General features: G+C 39.0%; 1 long non-coding RNA gene across 2 annotated transcripts; it reads left to right on the forward strand.

Moving 5' to 3' along the window:
• Positions 1 to 2,294: 2,294 nt before the first annotated feature.
• LOC118500171 lies at positions 2,295 to 15,703 on the forward strand. Of its 2 annotated transcripts, none has more exons than XR_004902718.1 (3): positions 2,295 to 2,794; positions 6,167 to 6,327; positions 15,068 to 15,703. It is a non-coding gene; the product is annotated as an uncharacterized LOC118500171 (long non-coding RNA). The 2 variants fall into 2 exon arrangements; XR_004902719.1 differs by lacking the exon at positions 2,295 to 2,794 and adding an exon at positions 5,015 to 5,272.
• The last annotated feature ends 5,666 nt before the right edge of the window (positions 15,704 to 21,369 follow it).

The raw sequence follows: 21,369 nt of genomic DNA on the forward strand, positions 1-21,369 counted from the left end.
ATATATGTATGCAATGGGATATTATCCAGTTTTTAAAAAGGACATCCTGCCATTTGCAACAAAATGGATGAAGAACATTATGCTAAGTGAAATAAGCCAAGCATAAGAAAAGGATTGCATAATCTCACTTACAAGCAGAATCTAAAAATGTTAAATACATAGAAGCAGAGGGTAGAATGGTGGTTACCAAAGGTGGGGAGGTGGGGAAGATTGAGTGATATTGTTATGCAGGATGAATAAGTCTGGAGATCTAATGGACACATGACAACCACAGTTATCAATACTGTATTGTACACTGGAAATTTGCTGGGAGAGTGGATTTTAGATGCTCTAACCACAAAAAGTGGTAGCTGTGTTGGGAGATGATATGTTAATTAGCTTGGCTGTGGTAATCATTTTACTATGTATGAATATCAAATCAGCATGCTATACACTTTAAATATAACCATTTTTATTTTAAAAATGATTTTTCCCCCTAAACAGTTGTCCTAAGGAGCCAATACTAATGAATTCAACTGAGCTAAATATATAAAGGCTGGGGAAATTTACTCCTATAAAATAATGCATTTTCTTATGAATTCCAGTTGCTGATCAGAATTATTATTTTGAAGAAAGAACTTCACACATATTCAGAAATAGTAGACTCTTAAAAATTTAGAAAGAGCTGGGTCTTAAATATTATATATAAATAATATCAAAATATGTGTCTAGATCATTACTTTCTAATTAGCTATTTCTTTTGTATATTTAAATGAAAATGTTAACATGATAAGCCAAATTATGAAGGACTCTGAATATTTTTTCTGTCATGAAATGTTTTAACCTACTTTACTATTCTGGGTAATACATTTCATTCAATTTCTGATTTTTTCCTATCTTCTCAAAATACAGATGAATTCTAAAATAAAACCTTTAGTGATCTATAAAATGACATGTGGATTTGGAATTAAGATGTTCTTTTATCGCTATTTATTTATTTATTTATTTTAATCTTCTTAATCTTAATTAGGTTAATACAATAGTGCTCTTCTTTACATATTGCTACAGATTGTCAAGGGAAGAGTTTAAAACATTAACATGAAGATGCTACATACGGGTGATAGGACTACTGAGTGCAATCAAATGATGCTGCTATTGTGTTGCTATATATTTTCTTACCTTTTTCTTTCAATTTTATTTTGTGTTGTTTTCAGGTAAACAGCTTAGTGGTTAGATAATCATATACTTTACATAGTGTTCCTCTTGATATTTACAGTACCCCAACTATAAAAGAAGTTGTGATACAAATATATGCAATGGAATATTACTCAGCCATAAAAAAGAATAAAATATTACCATTGTGACAGCATGGATGACCCAGAGGCTATCATTATCCTCAGTGACATGTCAGGCAGAGAAAGATAAATACCATTCTTATTTATTTTTTAGCAAGTTATGACTTCCAATAATGGGGAAAATATCAAATTTTTCATGTTATGGGGAAGTTATCATAACATAATAAAAAATGCCTTGAAAAACAGTGTCATGCCTTATGTAAGATAAAGAATGATTGCTTTGCTGATGAAAAAGCCCAACATCATAATGATTATGTCCACAGTCCAACTGATGTGAGTTTGCGCCCAAAAGCCCCAGCTTACCAGCTGAGTGAGCTTGGTTAAGTTATTCAACTTCTCTAAGGCTCGGTTTTCTCATCAGTAAAATGGGGGTTTATTCACTCTTTTGTTTAACAAGTGTTTCTCAAGCACATTCTTTGTTCCAGGCACTGTTCTAGTTCCTGAGAACACAATAATGAACAACACAGAAAAATAATCCCTGTCATTGTGGGATGTATATTGTATTGTAGAAGAGGGAATCAAACAGGAAAGGAAGAAGGAAGGAAGGGTGGAAGGAAGGGAGAAAGGAAGGGAGAAAGGAAGGAAAGGGAAGAAGACAAGAAAAACAAAGACATATACTTTGTCAGACAGCCTTCATTATTGCTACACTATAGAAAAATAATAATAAAGCTGGCCATGTGATGCAAAGTGGTGACAGGAATGTGTAATTTTAAATAGGGTGGCAAGGGGAGTTTTCTCTGAGAAAGTGTTATTGAGCAAACACCCAAAGATATGAGGAAGTTCCTTCTGCCGGCATCTGAAGGACAAGCTCTCTGAGCAGCTAGAATAGTAGGTGCAGAGGTCTTGAGTCTAGTCCACACAGCAAATTCAGGGCACAGCAAGAGTCCAGTGTGGCCGGAGAACATGAACAGGAAACATGATAGATGATGGGGTCAGAGGGGTCATGGGGGGAAAGCAAAACAAACTTCAGAAGGTCCTATTGTAAGCCCCTGTAGTAGGGAGTCTGGCTTTTACTCTGAGCAAACCGGGAAGCCACTGGAGGGTTTTGGACAGAGGATAGACCTGGTCAGATGTACATTTTAAGTGGATTGCCTGTCGATAGGTTGAAAATAGACTCTAAGAGAACAGAGGTAGACTCAGAAAGAACATTCAGAAGGCTGTTTCATTGATCCAGGAGAGTGAAGGTGGTGCTTTGAACCAGAGTGATAAGAAACAATTACATGATGGATATTTTGAAGGTGGAATCAACAGGAGTTGTAACTGGATTAGATGTGGAATGGGAGAAAAAGAGTCAAGGGTGACTTCAATTTGGGGGCCTGAGGCCCTGAGAGGATGGATTTCCCTTTTCTGAGGAGGAGGAGGAGGCTATGAGAGGAACTGCTTTTAGAGAGAACACAGGAAGTTCAGCTTTGGGTATGTTGAGTCTGAGATGCCCTCCGTGATCCAAACGAAGATATCAAGTAAGTAGTTGGGTATGAGTGTAGAATTAGAAGGTGAGGTTGCAGCTGAACCTAAAATGTAGGAGTCATCAGAGGGTATATGATACCGGATGCCAGGAAACTGCATGTATCACCGACTAAGTAACTGAGGTCTAGGCCCTGGCTTACCCCAACTTAGAGAGGTCAGGAGGTGAGGAAAATTGGCTGTGGCAGTATTCATGTTATCCACGTCAGTAACTAGAAGAGCAGACTGAGAATGAGTGGTCAGTGAAAGAATAAAAACCAAGACAGTATGGGTCCTGGAGGCCAAGTGAGTCCAGTGTTTCAAGGAGCAGAGAGTGGTCAACAGTGTCTCGCAGGTCCAAGGAGATGGCAACTGAGAGCTGACTGTCAGATTTACCCACTCGAATGTCACTCGAGGAGCAGCAGGAATGGAAACCTGGCGGGGACAGCTCCAAGCAAGAATGGGAGGAGAGGTGCTGGAGGCAGCTGGTCTAGGCAACTTTCTCCAGGGCAGTAAATAAAGGAGAATAGAGCCAAGAAAGGTTCTGTTTAATTGTTTGGTTTGGTTTTTAAATGGAAAAAAATCAATGGCATGTTGAGATCTCCATGTAATTCTTGTTAGGTTCTTTGTAAGCTGGTGGGAATGATCCTGTTTGAGAGAATTAATGATTACCCTTACTGGCCTTTTAAACAGTAAAACCGGACCTGGCTAACATGAACACTGCTCCAGCCAATTTTCCTCACTCTGGCATGAGCACTTGCTCCCACCTCTGAATTCTGTTTATGCTGTTTCCTCTGGCAAGAATGCTGTTCCTCCCCCGTTTAACAGGTCCAAATTCTACCCGTATGCTAAGCTTCAGCTCACGTTCTACTTCCACCAGGAGGCTTTCCTAACTCTTGTAATCTAGATTAATTGCTTCCTTTATTTTACTTTTATAACACTCAATATTTCTAAAACACTTATCAGGTATCTCTGTGTGCAAAGGAATGAGCTAGATTTGGGAGGTGAGTTAAGTAAGAAGCACAGTACCCATACTCAGGAAGCTAATAAACTTGTTATCTGTTGTGCATTATAATTTTTTGTACATATCTTTTTCCCTTAATTACCTTGTAAATCTTGGAGGCAGGCAAGGGTCAATGTTTTTCATCCTCTCAGTGTTTAGCACAAGGAGAGAGCTATCAGTATGATCATATTATTTAAATTATTTAAAATATTACTTTCCAATAATGTAAAATAATTACCCCCCAACCTTTGCCTAACAGTTTATTCCTTCAAACATTTTTATTACAGTTATTTTAAGTCTTTCTAAAAGACTATAGACATTTCTCTGCTGTGTTTTATAAAGGTTCTTAGAGATGATATGTTCAAAAAAGATTCTATCTCCTTGTAGAAGGCCAATCTTTATTGGGAGTTTTGATAAAGCTGAACTTAGGGCACATTGTCCATTTGCTAGAATAATGTTCTTAAGACTCAGGTTATATGTAGGAAAAGAATCTGATAAGCAGTTCTACGGGGAGATTGGAAATGGTGCTCCAAAAAATATCAAGGCAAATGAAAAGACAAGGGGCATTGTCTTAGCTGAGATTTCCACAATTGCCAGTGCTCTCCTGATGACTGAGTAAGCCCGGGGGACTACTAATGAGGTAGGAAATATGAATATGCATGAGCTGGAATCACACCAAGAAGCTGATAAAGGGTATTGTTCCTCGCCTAGGTCTGCCTGGTACAAAAAAAGTGGAAGGATCCAGTGAGTGTATGGTTGATAAGTTTGCAGCAGATTTTCTCCTAAGCTTATTGGAAACACAAAACTATTAAATAAAAACAGCAATAATGAAAGATACACATTGAGTCTCTTATAATAGCCAGTTAAAAAGAGTGAGGAGTAGGAAAACCTAAGTAAAAATTAGATGTGCAGGTGAGCAGAAGAAAGCTGAAGGAGGAAAAGAAGGAAGGGGAGAGGGAGCAATAACAGAAAAAGAGAAGAAGGAAGACGGAGAGGAAGAACTGACCAGGGACAGGAGTGAGGTGGGAGGAAGAGGAAATAAAAAGGCCAGAAAGGAAAAGGAAGTTAGCAGGGAGAAAGACATCAGATATTTTAAGATTTTTTTCTTAAAGGTCATACCCTGGTTTTCAATGTGAATTAGAGATTCAGGAAACAAACCTTCCTGTTGCATGTGTGTTATTCTTGTTATGTTCCTTATAAGCGCTTCTTGCGTATTAAGATAAGAATATCTGCAAAGAAAGGGGGTTGCACCTGAAAGCTGGGGCCCTTTCCTCGGGGGAGATATGTGTCTGCTATACTTGAAAAAGGAAGTGAGTGAGAGAGCCTTGGTCTTGCTCAAGAAGGACTCAAGTCATACAAGACACATAGTCTAAATAAAATAATATGATTTAACATAACATTGTGTGTTCTGTCATTTGAAGCTTAATATATCATAACTTCACAATTGGTGGCTTCTTTGAATTGAAACATAGAAGTACAAGGGGGGGCAAAAGTAAGTTTACAGTTGTGAGTACAAAAAACAGAGTGTATTTTTGTATTATTATTTATTAATTGCTGTATAATTTTTTCCTTTTTTCAAGATTTTATTTATTTATTTATTTATTTATTTATTTATTTAGAGAGGGGAAGGGAGGGAGAAAGAAAGGAAGAAAAACATCAGTGTGTGGTTACCTCTTGAGCACCCTCCACTGGGGACCTGGCCTGCAACCCAGCCATGTGCCCTGACTGAGAATCGAACCGGTGACCCTTTGGTTCACAGGCCAGCACCCAATCCACTGAACCACACCAGCCAGGGCTTACTGTATTACTTGTCATAAGAACAACTGTAAACCTACTTTTGCCCCACCCTGTATGTAGTTTTCTATAGCTGAGTTCAGATAAAAGTAGAATGCCACGTCCAAAGCCAGGACAGATGAAAACCAAGAGCAAGTTGTCCTGGCAGGGAAGGCAGAACACAGCCACATCTGGGGGAGGGCTGTCAGAAGGACAGAACATTCAGGTAGATGCCAAAGAAATAGCCTGCGGCACACCCAGGAGCCAGGCTGGGGGCTTCATTGCTGCTTACCATTTAGGTTTTCTAAGTCTCAGGTTGTCTTAAGGGTTGCTCTCTGTAATTATTAGAAGACCATTCCCCCAAACTATGCACCGCGACTCTTTAGAGGTTTCCTTTCTTGATTTCCAGACAAGGGAATCTACAATGATATTTACCAATTCTCATTAACCTTAATATGTCTAACGATCTTTATTAGAAAACTTAATTCCTCAAATTATAATAGTTTATATACAGTTGACCCTTGAATAAAAAAACATGATTTGAACTTCATGGATCTACCTGTATGTGGATTTTCTTTTTTCAATAAATACCTGCACTGTTTTCTATCCGCAGTGGGGGTCCTCACATGTGGAGGCTGACTGTAGGCATTGCTCTACACCATTTTACATAAGGGAGTGGAGCACCCATGGAGTCTGTGATCTGCAAGGGTCCTGGAACAAATTCCATGTGGATACCAAGGGACAACCAAGTTTGGGCAGAGTCAAAAGTTGTATGTGAATTTTCAGCTGCATGGGTAGGGGCAGCAGGGGGAGGGGGTAGTCAGGCCCTCCCCACATTGTTCAAGGATCAACTATGTAGGTTGCCCACAGTAAGATCTCAAAGAACCTTGGGTTCTATTTTTTTAAGTACTTTTGATGTTCAAATGGTAGTACCTAGAATTTTTGTGAAAGTTTTCTTAAGGTATAATTTATATGCAGTACAATTTACTCTTTATAATTAAAGCACAGTTCTATGAATTTTGACAAGGGTATATATATATATATATGGCTGTATAATCACCACAACAGAAAGAGAATATTTTCTTCACCTTAGAAAGTTGCCTTCTGCTCCTTTGTGACCAGTACTCTTCTGGCTCCTACCTCCAGTCCCTACTGAGGGTTACTCCTCTGATTTTTACCCCTTTAGTTTTGACTTTTCCAGAGTGCTGAATAAATGGTATTATATGGTTTTTATTCTTTTTGATATAAATTTTTTCACTTAACATATTGTTTTGAGATTTGTCCACATTTCTTGCATGTATTAATAATTTGGTTCTTTTATTGCCACATGGTAAAATAGTATCCCATTGTACAGGTGTTTGGACCACAGTTTATCCATTTACAGTTGCTAGATGTTTAGACTATGAATAAAGCTGCCATGAACATCTCACGCAGGTCCTTATAAAGACATGTTTTCATTTCTCCTGGGTAAATACCTAGCAGTGAGACTGTTGGTGTGTATGATGTTATGAGTTGAAATGTATTCCCCCAATAAGATAGGTTGAAGTCTTCACCACCCCTCCCAGTACTTGAGAATATGATCTGATATGGAAATAAAGTCATTGCAGATAGAATTAGTTGATGAGGTCATACTAGAGTAGGGTGGTGTCCTTATAAGAAGAAGGGAAGAGACACAAAAGTAGAGACATGTAGAAAAAATACAGCCATGTGACAACAGAGGCAGAGACTGGAGTGATAATATTCATAAGCCAAGGGATGCCAAGGACCACTGGCAATACATCTATCTCTGGACTTTCTATTCTTTCCCATGTGTTTATGTATCTATCTCTTCAACACCACCACACTGTATTGTTTGTTTTGCTTTATATAGTACAGTTATCCCCCCCATGCATAGGGAATATATTCCAAGAACCCCTGTGGATGCCTGAAACTTTGGATAGTACCATATGTACAGGAAAGTACCATACATAGTGCCACATGTATACCATATATACATACATTTTTACTTAAAGGAAGCAGTTTATGTCTCCTCTTCAGCATATCTGAATTGCCAGCATCACTACTCTGGCACTTTGGGGCCATTGTTCAGTAACATAACTGTGACTTGAACACAAGCGCTTTGATACTGTGACAATAGATCTGATGACCAAGATGGCTGCCAAGGCCTAATGCGTGCAGAGCATCAACAGCGTGGAGCAGCTGGACAAAGGGGTGATTCACGCCCTGCGTGTGGCAGAGCAGGACATTGGGAGGCTTCCTCACACTGCTGTGAATTGTTTATTTCTGGAACTTTGCATTTAATACTTTCAGACTGCAGTTGACCAAGGGTACCTGGAAGCACGGAAAGCCGAATTGCACATAAGGCAGGGACAGCTATAGCGCTTACAGTCAGGCACTGTGGGTTGTCCCACTCTGTTCTTCAAAATGATGTTGGTTATGCTGGGTCTTCTGCTTTCCCACACATAGTTTAGAATCAACAGGCCAATGTTTTTCAAAAAAATTGTTGGAATTTTAATTGAGATCATCCTCAATCTATAGATAAATTTGGGGAGAACTGACATCTTAATATTTAGTCTTCTAAAGCATAAGTATGCTGTATCTTTCTATTTATTCTTTTAAAATTTCTCCCACCAAAGTTTTATAGCTTTTGGCATACAAACCTTGCAAATATTTTGTTACAGTTATCCATGCATATTTCATGGTTTTGATGTTATTGTAAAGGATAAATTTAAAAATTTTAATTTCCAATTATTTATTTCAATATATAGAAATACAATTGATTTCCATAGGTTGACTTTATATCCTATGAATTTGATAAATTCTCATGCCATTCTAGTAGTTCGTTTCAAGAATCCTTTGGAACTTTTAATAGAGATAATCATGTCATTTTAAATAAAGAGAGTTTTATTTCTTAGGTTCCCTCTTTTTTTAATTTGGCGTTCTTTTCCAGGGACTCCAGAAAAGAGGCAGGCTTATATGAGAAGCATCAGATTCAGTATTTATATGCTTACAAAACCCACATGAAACTGCTGCTTATCATAAATAGATTCATTTGAAAAATTGCTATTAAACTGTGCCTGTGTCGTCTGTGTTCTGTGACTGACTCCTACTGCAGACCATTTGGTTCTAAATGTTTAGGTGTCCAAATGATAATGTTCACTTTGGATGAAATATTTCCTGTTGTGGGCCACTTTTCAAAACGTATACAAAATGGAACCTTTTGTGGCTAGACATAAACCAAACGCCACAGGGCAAGGGAAAATTAAAGCCAGACATTTGATTAAAGAGTTAAGACCAGGGAATTAAAGAATGTAAAAGACGAAAAGGAAGCTAACACTTAGCTTAGTTAGCCTGGAAATCTATTAAAGGAAACAGGATACAGGGCCTTAAGAACTCCTCTAGATTCCCAGACTGGAAGCATATGTCGACTGAGACTGGGGAAGAGAGGAAGAAGAGTCAACAAGACTTGAAACAGAAGGATTCAGATTCTTTGAGGCTTTCCCAGCCAATGTAGGGTGGAAGCAGCCCTGGTCCACAGCTTGCTTGTTAGCTGTGGGAAACAGAACACAGAACGTGGAGAGCAAAAAAACACGGAAGGAAAATTCTGCAGGGTGGAAAAGACCCACAAAAATATCTTGCAGTTAGAATATGTGTCAAAACAATGCAAACAATAAAATATATTTGAGTTGCTCTGTGACCCCCAGCTAGTTTCTCTTTAAGCTCATGACATAACACATATTAAATAACAGAGAAATGACTCCCATACCAACAAAGTTTTTCCACGGTCCTTCCACAAAGTAATATACCTGGTATTTTTAATCTCGGTTGTTCCATCAACACTTTAATGAAGTCTGTCTTTCAACATTCATTCAGTGAGCATTTGTACATTACCCTGGGGCCAGGCAGTGTTTTAGGACCTAAGACTATGGAGATTATAATAGAGTTCCCGGCCTCAGCAAGGTAACAGCCCAGTGGAGGAGACAGACAACAAAGCAAACAGTTATGACCCCATAAAATGCTGTGATGGACAAACAGCCAGGAGCCAGGATGAGGGATTCTTCACCCAGGCTGGAGAGGAGAGTCAGAGAGAACTTCCTGGTAGAAACTGCACCTAAGAAGTATATTAAAGGGTCTGTACATAGGAAATACTTTTATCAGCTATTGATTCAGATAGATGGGCAATTAATCAGAGAGGTATATTATGTAAAAATAATGGATGCCTGAAACACTTAATTTAAACAGTAACATACATTGAGCATTTGGTTCACCAGTTTACTTGATTGTAGGATCAAGGTTTTCTTTTAAGCATAACCCTTGTAGCTGGAGTTCCCTTGTTTTCTTTCCTATACAGATCACACCCATAACCCATTAACTATTCAATTTCCAGTTTCTTTAAACAGGAGCCAGAAAGTGGAGAAAATTGTAAAGCAATCTGAGTAGAGAATCCTTCTTGATTTTTAGTACTTTATTTGTATATCATTTTCTTGCCCATGCCTAATTTGATAGCACTTGTCTTAAGATGCCCATTTCATTCTTTTCCAAGCATTTGATTTTCATAGTAATGACGTTCTTTCCTTTGGTACTCAAATTTTGTTGACTCATTTAATGCTTAATTATTTTACAGTATTACAATAACAACTGGTGTAAACAAGTTTCAGGCAAACATATCTTATTTTCAGTTATCAAACAACTCAGTCAGTAAAAGCAACAGTGTGTAGGTAGGGGTAGCCATCAGCTGCAAGGATCTAGCATGTCCTGGAACTCACCCTGCACATCTCACAGGGAGAATTTAGAGTGACAGTTAATCCAGGAGATAGGTAAGCGGAGGTCTCTTAAAAGGACATCCACTAGAGCAAGGACACAGACATTCCAAGGAGAGTGAGCAGCACGCAGATATGGAGATGGGCACAAGTGCACAATTATGCAGGGGGAGGATGAGTTTAGATTTCAAGCTACATTGGTCACAGTTAGACTTTGCATTTTAAAGGCATATAAAACAGTCCATTTTTCCCTTAATTTTCTATTGTTTAACAAAGATGTCAAACTCATCTTTCTCAACATGAACACTAAACGTTGCTGAGGACCCCACACTTGAATGAACTTGGCAAAATCAATTACAGGGCATTCTTCTGAACAATGGAGCATTGTAAAAGTCAGTTGTCTGTGTCATCAACTTCCATGGTACATGCCCTCAAACCGTTCCCAGCAAACATAAAATAATGTAAGCAGGTGAGTTTGGGGCCCAACTCAGAAAGCACATGCAGGGCAATTAAAAAGCCACTGGAAGCTCTGAATGAAACCTATTAACAATATAAACCATCTAGTGGTCAAAAGAACAATAAGTAAAACCACGAAGCTCTTCAGAAGATGTGAGAAATGTGGAAGGTATTCCAACGTTGGTTGGAAAGGGGGGTGGGGAGGAGTGGCAGAGCCAGTTCCCACAGGGCCACAGTTTTGTTTGGCCCACTTGATCTCAAAGTGCAAAGAACTTGAGAGTCAGTTCCAAAGGAGCTTGAAGGTCCCTGAGTAGCTTTCCATATTTGGGCACCTCAAGCTTCATGTATAACAAATGTAGTAAAATAACCCAAGCAGCTGACAAATGTAGGGGAAATGTAGGCAGTGGAACTATTAAATCAATAATACAGAGGTCTTATAAACCAAATCACATACATAAAGTTTATTTATCTTGATCAGTAAGTATTCAAGAAGAAGAAACACTTGTACTTCTGGTGGCCCATTGACCTAGTTGCATTTCAATAATTCTATTGATCAGAATGTCATTTGATCAGTGTGCATGTGTGTGTGTGTGTGTGTGTGTGAGAGAGAGAGAGAGAGAGAGAGAGAGAGGGAGGGAGAGAGAGACAAACAGAGAGAGGGAGAGAGACAGACAGACACAGAGAGAGAGAGGGTCTTACCCACCCCTGCCAAATTTTCAACTTGGCAGCAAATCTCTGCCCAGTCTCAGGGTCCTCCTTCATTCCTTCTTCTTTGACCTCCCAGCAAAGCCTCATCTAGTCCCTACATGCCTTCCCAGGACAGTGAGCAGAGCTGGCCCCTACTCTGTCATTGCTCCAGCCAGGGTCTGACAGTCATGAATGTGACTCTTCTGGCAGTCCTGCAGGGAGCTTATAAGAACAGACAAACAGAAGGGACCAACCCTGCTTTGCAGCTGTGACATGACATGCCAAAGTAGGCATTAATGTCACGTGGAAGAGAAACAGGCATAAGGGACAGAAAGAATTTGTCTCATATTAGAGCTGAGCTGTGGTTTACAATCCAGATCACATTTCTTGGTCATTTTTATGGTGCAATTTGAGTGGTTTTAGAATCTAGTGCTATTGCTAAGAATAAGAAAAACGTGGCACAGAGAAATAATTGAGTTAAATAAGTATTCAGGAGTGCTCCAGTCCCACTCAGTTTGATACTACAAGCAAAACTGTCCAACACTGCGTGCAGCTGCTCGTGGATAAATGAACAGCTAATTTCAACAGGGCTGCTGAATAATCAAGGCTTAAAAGGAGACATCCTAATGGAATCTGATCTCTTGCCTACCTCATTAGAAAACCTACAGCTGTACATCAAAGCCAAGCACATCCTCCTCCTTCATTAGGGCCAGAGGGAGGCTGGGACTCTGGGTGCCCCCAAAGTACACTTGGGACTCTTTTAAGACAGTGGTTGTTTTGAAGCTGCCAAAGCAGAAGAGAAGAAAAAAGCTATCTCCTATTATGGTGATGATTTTATTTAGATTTCTGAGGGCTGGTCACTGCTGGCCACTGCTGGCCACTGCCAGTCCCTGACTGGCCTTGGGTTTACACAAGACCTTTCTTGTAGCATGATTCAACTGAGATCCCCTCCCCTTTCCTCTGTCTACAACATACAATTCATTAGTGGGACAATAAAAACAATACTGTTTTATATTTGAATGGTAATTTATAATTTTCCATTCAAATTATACCATGCAATTGTCCAAGAGTTGAAGATCTTAGAAGTCAGATGCAAAAGAGCATATTCTCCTCTACCACTTCTGCTTTTCGGTTCCTCATTTGGGGTAACAGCCTTCACAGGAACTAACTTTCATGGAAAGATTGTGGCGTTTGATATGGACTGTTTCATAGCTTTAGGTGTCATATAAGTCTCCCTGTATCTCAGCACAGCTCTTGGGCCATGCATAAAAAGTACCACTGAGGACATGGTCAATGGCCTCTGAACTAGTTTCTGGTCTAACCCCATCTGAGCCATTTGCATCTCATTCTACCTCTTGGCCATCACATATAAATCTTGTGAGTGGGCTTGGCAAAGGACGTACCAGTTCGCCTGCTTCCTCCCACGTGTCAGTTACCACCAAGGCAATTTAGGCAAATCGTCGTTGCTCCAACAGCACAGTCTAAATTGTGGCCATATGATTAAAAAGGAAAATTTCTGAAATGAGTGGTTATTCATTTTTAATGTACTTCAGTCTGATTCTATCAAAATACACTTCTCTCACAGTCCAAAATTTCCTACTTCCCCATATGTTTAATGTTAACTTGGAATATTATAATTAGAATGACTTTAGAAACTGACCATGCCTCTAAACAGTCAGGAAAGACACCCAGAATCTAAAGGGTGTCATCCAAATATCTGTTTAAAGTAGCAGCTCCGTGTGGTAGAGAGAATATAAAGGAGAATTCAGAGGAGAAACAAACATTTAACATATTGGTTTAATTCAACGAAGGGAATAAATCTGGGTTTTGGATGGAAGTTAACTTAATATAATTTGCCCTAATCAGAAGACACAATTGAGAGTAATTAGAGAAAATTAGCATGAATTCAGGGGCCCTGGGTGTGGGACAGGAGTCCCCTGTTAGCATAATCCATTATTTAAAAAGTCTCAAACATCATTAGTCATTAGGGAAATGCAAATTGAAGTAGGTGTGAGATACCACTTCATACCTACTAGAGATTACTAATTTTTTTTTTAATGGGAGAAAACAAGTGTCAGTGAAGATGTGCAGAAATTAAAACCCTCCTACATTGTTAATGGGGGTGAAAAATGGTTGAGGTACTGTGGAAACACAGTTTGTCAGTTCCTCGGAAAGCTGAACCTAGAATTACCACGTAACCCAGCAAAGCTAGGTATGTACAGATGCTCACACAAACCCATGTGTGGGCGTGTTCATAGCAGCATTACTCACAATACTGAAAAGTTAGAAATCCCAAATGCTCATCAATGGATGAATGTAGTACATCCACACAATGAAATATTATTTGGCCCTAAAAAAGGAATAAAGTATTGCTACACACTATACAATGGATAGACCTTAAAAACATTATTTTAAGAGAAAGAAGCTGGACATAAACGTTTACTTATTGTGTGTTTCCACTTATATGAAATATCCAGAACAGGTAGCTCCACAGAAATGCAAAGCAGGTTTGTGGTTCCCTAGAGGTGGGGGCAGTGAAAAACAGGACCCACTGCACAGTGGGCGTCCAGCTTTAGTTTGGAGTGATGGAAATATTTTAGAACTAAATAAAGGGGTGAGGGCACAACATTGTGAATGCACTAAAAGCCATCACATTTTTTTATTTTAAAGTAGGTAATTTTATGTTCCATAATTTTTTAAAGGCTCAGTAAGGCAGTCTATTAGTGAAAAAAATTATACTGGACGTCTGCAGCTCCTCATTCCCCACTCAGGCCAGTCGCTGGCCTACCTGCACCTTAGTCTCACCGAAGGTCTCTGGCACTTGCAATGGAAATCCCACTTCCTCAGCACAGTTTACCCAAAAATACCAGGAGAGGAAAATGAAATTAATGTGGGGCACTGTTACTGGTTCCTTGGTGGATATGTTTATTTTAACTCTAGCCAGCTTAGAACTAAATCTAAAGGCGACTAAGTAAATGCAGTTCATAGTAGTCACACTTTTTGTGATCTCTATATATATATTGTTTGTGTCTTGTATTTGAAGTATTTATATTGTCTAAATTAATAACTGATAGGGATAATTGATTCAGACTCATGATCAGTAAGTTGACAAAGTAAAACATAGTTTGTAAACAGTACTGAAAAATGTAGAAGAATTTAGCATTATATTTAAGTCAATATGTGTAATTTATACAGTATCATATTATATCTATTAGATTCATATGAAGTAAGTTTTGGTGTTAGAGAGACAATTGAAGACTTGAAAATAAAGCTAATATATAAACTACATACATATACATGTATTTAAAATATTTAAAGGAGCTTAGGTTTTAAATGGGACCAAAGATTAATCAAAGAGCTTTTAAAGTGATTTTTAAAAATATTCTAGCATTATATATAGCAAAATAAGATTTATAAATTAGGGGAAAATTATGACTTTTAATACTTTTAAAAATCAAGTATTAATGTTAAAAAACACATAAGTCACAGAAATGTGAACAAGCTTTCAATCTAAAGTAATGAAAACACCTGTATACTCCTTAGGTCACACAATGAGTGAACAGCATGTGTCACGGTGAATCTCTCTAAGGCAGCTTTGTCTTCTCCCACAGGATGCTGTGCAGGGATAGGGGTTTCCTTGGCTGCAGAATTTCCTGTCCTCTGTACCTCAAGCTCAGTGTGATAATCAAGACTTTAAAGAAAGCACGTAAAATGTCATTCTCTTGCTCGCTTCAGCAGTTTGTATTAAAGTAAACACTTTATGCCCCATACCCAATATTAAAACTTGGTTGTTAGTTCAACGTACCCTCACTTCCCCCTCAGGGCTAAAACACACAATGGAAATAGACTTGCAGAAAAATATCTGAATGCATGATTGAGCATGATAATCAGCAGCAAAATATACACTGGCCTACAAATACCCACTGCTCCCAGAGAATCCCTGAAAATAAGAGACAAAACAATGCACCTGATAGAGCTGAATTCTATGTATATATTTACTCAGTTCTCAGTTTCAAAATCATGCTTTAAAATGAACTCTCTTTAAGAGTGGTCAATTTTCTGGATTGAAAGCATTTCAGCAAAGGGTCTTCAAATGCTATGGTTTGAAATTCCATGAATTATAATGGGATCTAGACTGTTTGAAATGGTTTACCTAATGGATTTTTATTATTATTTTACATTTGTTGAGAGCCAAAAAAACAATGAACACAAACAAACAGATTTGCAATCTCAACTATGCTTCTGTTATTATCATGTAGATCATTATAAAAACCATTCTATTTAAATTGATGTAGACAGGTTTTTTATTTTCTGGACAGTTTGCAATTACCTTGCATATTTTTCTTTGTTTCCTTCTCACACATGAATCTCACTGTTTTTCCCCGGAGCTCTACCTGAGCACCACTCTAGCATGTCTTCAGCAAAGTTTTCCCTTCCAAGTTTCCTCTCCCAGGATTTCTTTTCTGAACCTGTACCACAACATATTATATCCAACATCCATTAAACAAGTGCCTTACTGCTCCTTCTAAGTTGTTCATGACTTTTCTGGGATAAACTTGTCTTTTATATTAGATTACCTCTTTAGATGAAAGAGATGTTTAAATTTCATGGCAGGACTATTAGAATCAATCTTTACCTATTTATTTATTTATTACTTTTTTAATCCTTACACGAGGATATGTTTATTGATTTTAGAGAGAGGGGAAGAGAGAAAGAGAGGAACATCACTCAGTTGTCTCCCATACGTGCCCTGACTGGGGATCAAACCCACAACCTTTGGTGTATGGTATGATTCTCCAATCAACTGAGCCATTTGGACAGGGCTAGAATCAATCTACTTTTAGAGATAGGTTCCTTTTCTAGATTATGGCAGGGATTCCTCAGGAAGAGGTTAAAGTTGACTATGGTCAAAATAATCCCTGGTTGACTTAAAAGGAGACTACCACCATGCCCTTCAACACCAGCCTGCGCTTTAAGGAAATTCCCAGGGGAAAGAGCACCACTGAAAGATGATCCCATCTTCCCTTCTCCTCTAACCTCTCTGACCTCCCCCTCCCCCACACCAATGATGTCATAAACAGCCCTGACTGTTCCTTTTTCCTAGTGCATTGCACCACTCTTGACCCTTTGAGAACACTCCGTGCTGCAGGACTGGCTACATAGCTCATGGGGCCCAATGCAAAATGAAAATGTGCAGCCCCTTGTGAGAAAAACTGATTGAGCCTTTCAAGGTGGTGACAACACAGCATTGAGCCCAATGCAGGGCCCTTCTAAGTTCAGGTCCCTGTGTCCAGGAAAAAGAAGTCCAAACTTCTGACCATCAGAATCAAAATCTCCTCCCGTAGGATTCAGAAATCTGCATAGAAAAAGTATTACGTAAAGGATATCCAAAAGTAACTTTTCCTTAGGGAAAGGATGGGCGTGAAGAAAGGCCAGGAAAGAGAAGATAAGCACGATGTGAGATAGGGAAGCAGAAACACAGGTCGTGGCAGAGGGACTGAGAGGCTGACCTGCAGATGACAGAGAAGACGGGGTCCAGGACAAAAAGTGCCAGAGAGGAAAGGGGCTCATAGGTTAACTGGAGGCCTATATAGGAATAAAAAATCTATGTACAGTCGTACAGCTAGTCAAAGGCATCTCATTGAATGGAGGCTCCCTTCAAGAGATCACAGCTAATTTACATAGGTCTTTCATTGTGAAACTGACAAATAGAAAGAGAACCTTCACATAATACTTTGAGAGAATCTGTACATATACTACATAGGGACTCCTGGTTTTCAAATAATAATGCAAGAAGGTATAAATGATGTTAGAATTGTCCTGAGCAAGTCTTAATGTGATACTTCAGAGAGTGTCTCAGGAACTTGCAGTGCCTTGTAATAAACATTAAGAATTCAAGTGACCAGAGGGGAGATGGGAAGGAATTTCAGGGGAAAAGGGGAAGGGTTTACAGGAACAAGTATAAAGGACACGTGGACAGTAACAAGGGCGTGGGGGGGGGTGGAAACAGGAGGGAGGTGGGGAAGACTGATGGATGGCTGGGATGGGGGTAAAAGGCAGAAAACTGTACTTGAACAACAATTAAAATTAAAGTAAAAATAAATTTTTTTACCCAAACAAAAAAAGAATTCAAGGATGAATTAAATAACTTCATTGATTTCTTCAAAAATTATCTAAATTAAATTCATAAAACAAATTAATTTATTGATGAATAAAACCATGAGCAGACCAAACTAAGCCTTAACTCACAAATTATTAAATTATCTCTCATTAAACAAACTAAATTAAATAATACATAAGAGGGGTCTAACAAATATTTGTTGAGCAAATGAATAAACAGATGAATGCAGACTAATTCTTTATTAGCCCCTAAATCTCAGAATTATAATTTACCAATCTACAAGCTGACAAATTTTATTCACAAAGTGACCAGAGAAAATATTGATTCAGTAAACATTTGATTTGCATGATTGGCCTTTTATTTGTCCTACTCCCACAGAAAAATTTAAAACACTTCTGGTCACTTTTTGTGCCACTTTGTGGAGCATAGCTAAAACTAGGGAAAGGCTGGAATGAGTTGTAACCATGAGTCTCAGCTCACAGTGGAGGAGGATTGTGTGGCCATTGCACGCAGTCCCCTTAGCACTAGACAGTGGACTGGGAAGGGGTTTTCCTGTCTTTGTATTACGTGTTTAAGACATCACGTCTAATTCTCATATTTTTATTTACTTATGTTCTTTATCACCTTTAACATTCTTCTTTTTTAGCGTTTTCCTTTTTGTACTAGTTTGCTAGGGCTGCCGTACTAAAATAAAATATCACAGACTGGGCAGTGTAAACAACAGAAATTGACTTCCTCACAGTTCTACAGGCCAGACATCCAAAATCAAGGTGCTGACAGAGTTGGATTCCTCTGCAGCCTCTCTCCTTGGCTTGTCGGTGACCGTCTTCTCCCTGTGTCTCACATGGTCTTCCCTCTGTCTGTGTCTGGTTCTTAGTCTTGTCTTCTTCTAAGGGCACAGTCAGATTGGACTGGGGCCTACCATAAAGGCTTCATTTTAACCTCATCACCTTTTTATAGGCTCTAACTCCAAATGGGCTACATTTTGAGGTGCTCGGGCTAGGGCTTCAACATATGAATTTGGAGGGGACACAATTCAGCCCATAATTAAGTTCTTGGAGATTTACCTCTGTTTCTTGAGACTGCTGCCTCTCACTCACAACGAATTAGCTCCTCATAGGTTTCATAATTCAGAATGGTGATCTTTGCCTTCAGTGGAGCTTTATCTGCAGGTATTCTTTCAAAGGACATGGGCACATCCTTCCAAAGAGGTTTTCCATGATTTCTGAGAATTTACTGACCCAGAGCATTTTGTATGTTCATGTTTCTACTTGGAGAGTCACAGGGCTCTGCAATAAGCTTGAATCCCAAAACCCATGCATCCTATAGGCTTTGATCATGAATTTTTATGAGATTTCCCCCCTACAGTCTGTGCTGAGACAGAGAAGTTTCTCTGATATCTCACTTTAAATGAAGGTGTAGTTCCTCAAAATGGAAGAACTGGTTTAATGAAGGGGTCCCATTTACAACACCATGCCTCTCACAGGACCCTGTGGCAGTCAGATTCTTGGGGTGGTCCCCCATGATCTGTCTCCTGGAGTTCATGCCCTTGTGGCATCTTCTCTCCAGTGTGGGCAGGACCTTCGACAGCTTCTAAACAACAGACCATTGCAAGGATGATGGCATGTACATGATTACTTTAAATATGATTCTAGTACCCATCCCTCTGGAGCACTCCCTTCTTGCAAAGAAGAAAGCTGCCCTGTTGAGGCTGCTGTTTTTAGGAAGCTCATCTGGCACTGAGGGCAGCCTTTGGCCAACAACAGGGAAAAAAAATAGAAGCTCTCACTCCTACAACCATGTAGGATCTAATTCTGCCAACAAATGTGGCTCCTTCTTCAGTGGAGACCTCAGCCCAGCTGACATTTTAATTGAGGCGATGGAGACACTGTACAGGGTCACTAAGCCAAGTTCAGACTCTTGACTCACAGACACTGTGAGATAACAAATCTCTGTTGCTCCTAGACAAACTGGTATAATGCATTGCACACAAAAAGATAACTAACATTCTCCCACAATTCGCATAAGCACCAAATCTAAGACCCAAGATTTCCAAGACATCCTGCCAAGGCCCTGATGTACAAGATCACTAGCTGGTTTTTAGTTGCCTCTATGATTTTGGTCCCTAGGAATTTCCATTACTTCTTTAACAATTAGCTAGACATTTACAAAAAAAATTGTTAATGTTTATGTCACATATTTAGATTTTTTTTTATTTCTTTATTTTTTGTCAAACCAGTATTTCTCAGTTTATAAAGTCCTCCATATTGTTAGAAATGGAAGTACTTGTTAAAAGTTTCTAATCAAACTGGAAGCATTATGTTCTTTTCTCTTTATATTCTTCCTACAGAAAATTTATCTCCTTACAATGTTCAAATAAAACCTCTCTGCAGACGACACTCAAATCTTTGAAATGTTAAAACAGGGCAAAATAACCTTTGGATTGGGCCTAAGCAATCTTGTTTCCCAAAGAACTGTTTGCAAAGATAACAAGAAAACAGTTATTACGATTATTGTTATCTTATCCATAGTGACATCTCCGAGTTCCTATTTACATCTAACAGAGAGCTTGGCCACAGCAACACACACAACACTTAATGAATAACTTCTATGTGCTGGGCACTGTTATCAATATTTGACATGTATTACCTTATTTATCCTTTATAACAAGTCTTTCAGATGAAAATTATAGATGGGAAATCAAAAATTTAGTAGCTTGCTCAAGGCCTCAAAGCACTTAAGTAGTAGAACTTGGATTTGAACCCAGGGTATCTAACTCCAGAGCTTGAAACATTTAAACATATACTATACTGTTGTTAAATAAATGTCAGTTAAATGAATGCATGCATGAATGAATAGTTTCTCCAGAATGATAGGAAGTAATCAACCATCTTTTTCATTTGCCTCCATTGCTCACTTTAGCACATCCTAGGTGAACTCTCTTTGGATCCACTTCTCTCAAGGGAGATTTTTGTCTGCTTTGGTTCTCTTGGAACTTGCACCAGTAGAGCTCTCACATGAACCTAATTCGACTAGTCTGGGGGGCAGACACTGGATAATAAGGGGGTACTTTCCTCCAAGTTAAATAAAACCAACAAGTTTTCTTTTTGCTTACTGGATTTCCTAGGATAGCACCTTACCTAAATGTTAGCTAGCACTACAGAATTTTAGAGCTAGAAGGGCCTTAGAGATAATGCAATGTATTCCAATCTCTTTCTTCCTTCTTCCCTTCCTTTCTTTTTCTTCCTTCCTTTCTTTCTCTCTCTTTCTTCCCTTCCTTCCTTCTTTCCTTCCTTCCTTCCTTCCTTCCTTCTTTCCTTCCTTTCTCCTGTTTATTTTTTATCTTCACCGAAGGACATGCTTATTGAGTTTAGAGAAAGAGGAAGGGAGGGAGGGAGAGAGAGAGAAACATTAATGTGAGAGAGAAACATCGATCAGTTGCCTCTTACATGTGCCCTGACTAAAGACCAAACTCGCAACCCAGACACATGCCCTGACCAGGAATCGAACCAGAGAACTTTCAGTTTCAGGGACAGTGCTCCAGCCAACTAAACCACACCAGCCAGAGCCCCAATCCCTTAATTTAATGATAAGGGAGACTGACGCTCCAGTCACCAAAATTGTCAAACTTCCCCTGACCACACAGGTGTGATCCCTAGGCCAGAGGCCAGAGGAGACTGAATAACCCAAAATCTGTTAGCGCATCCTTTACCTCCAAAGGAAATGCCCAGTTCTGACATTTTTTCCCAATCTTTTTTAAATAGAAAATTTGCTTTAAAGATGTTATAATCC

This window comes from Phyllostomus discolor, chromosome 1 (genome assembly GCF_004126475.2).
Source record: "Phyllostomus discolor isolate MPI-MPIP mPhyDis1 chromosome 1, mPhyDis1.pri.v3, whole genome shotgun sequence".
NCBI lineage: Eukaryota > Metazoa > Chordata > Mammalia > Chiroptera > Phyllostomidae > Phyllostomus > Phyllostomus discolor.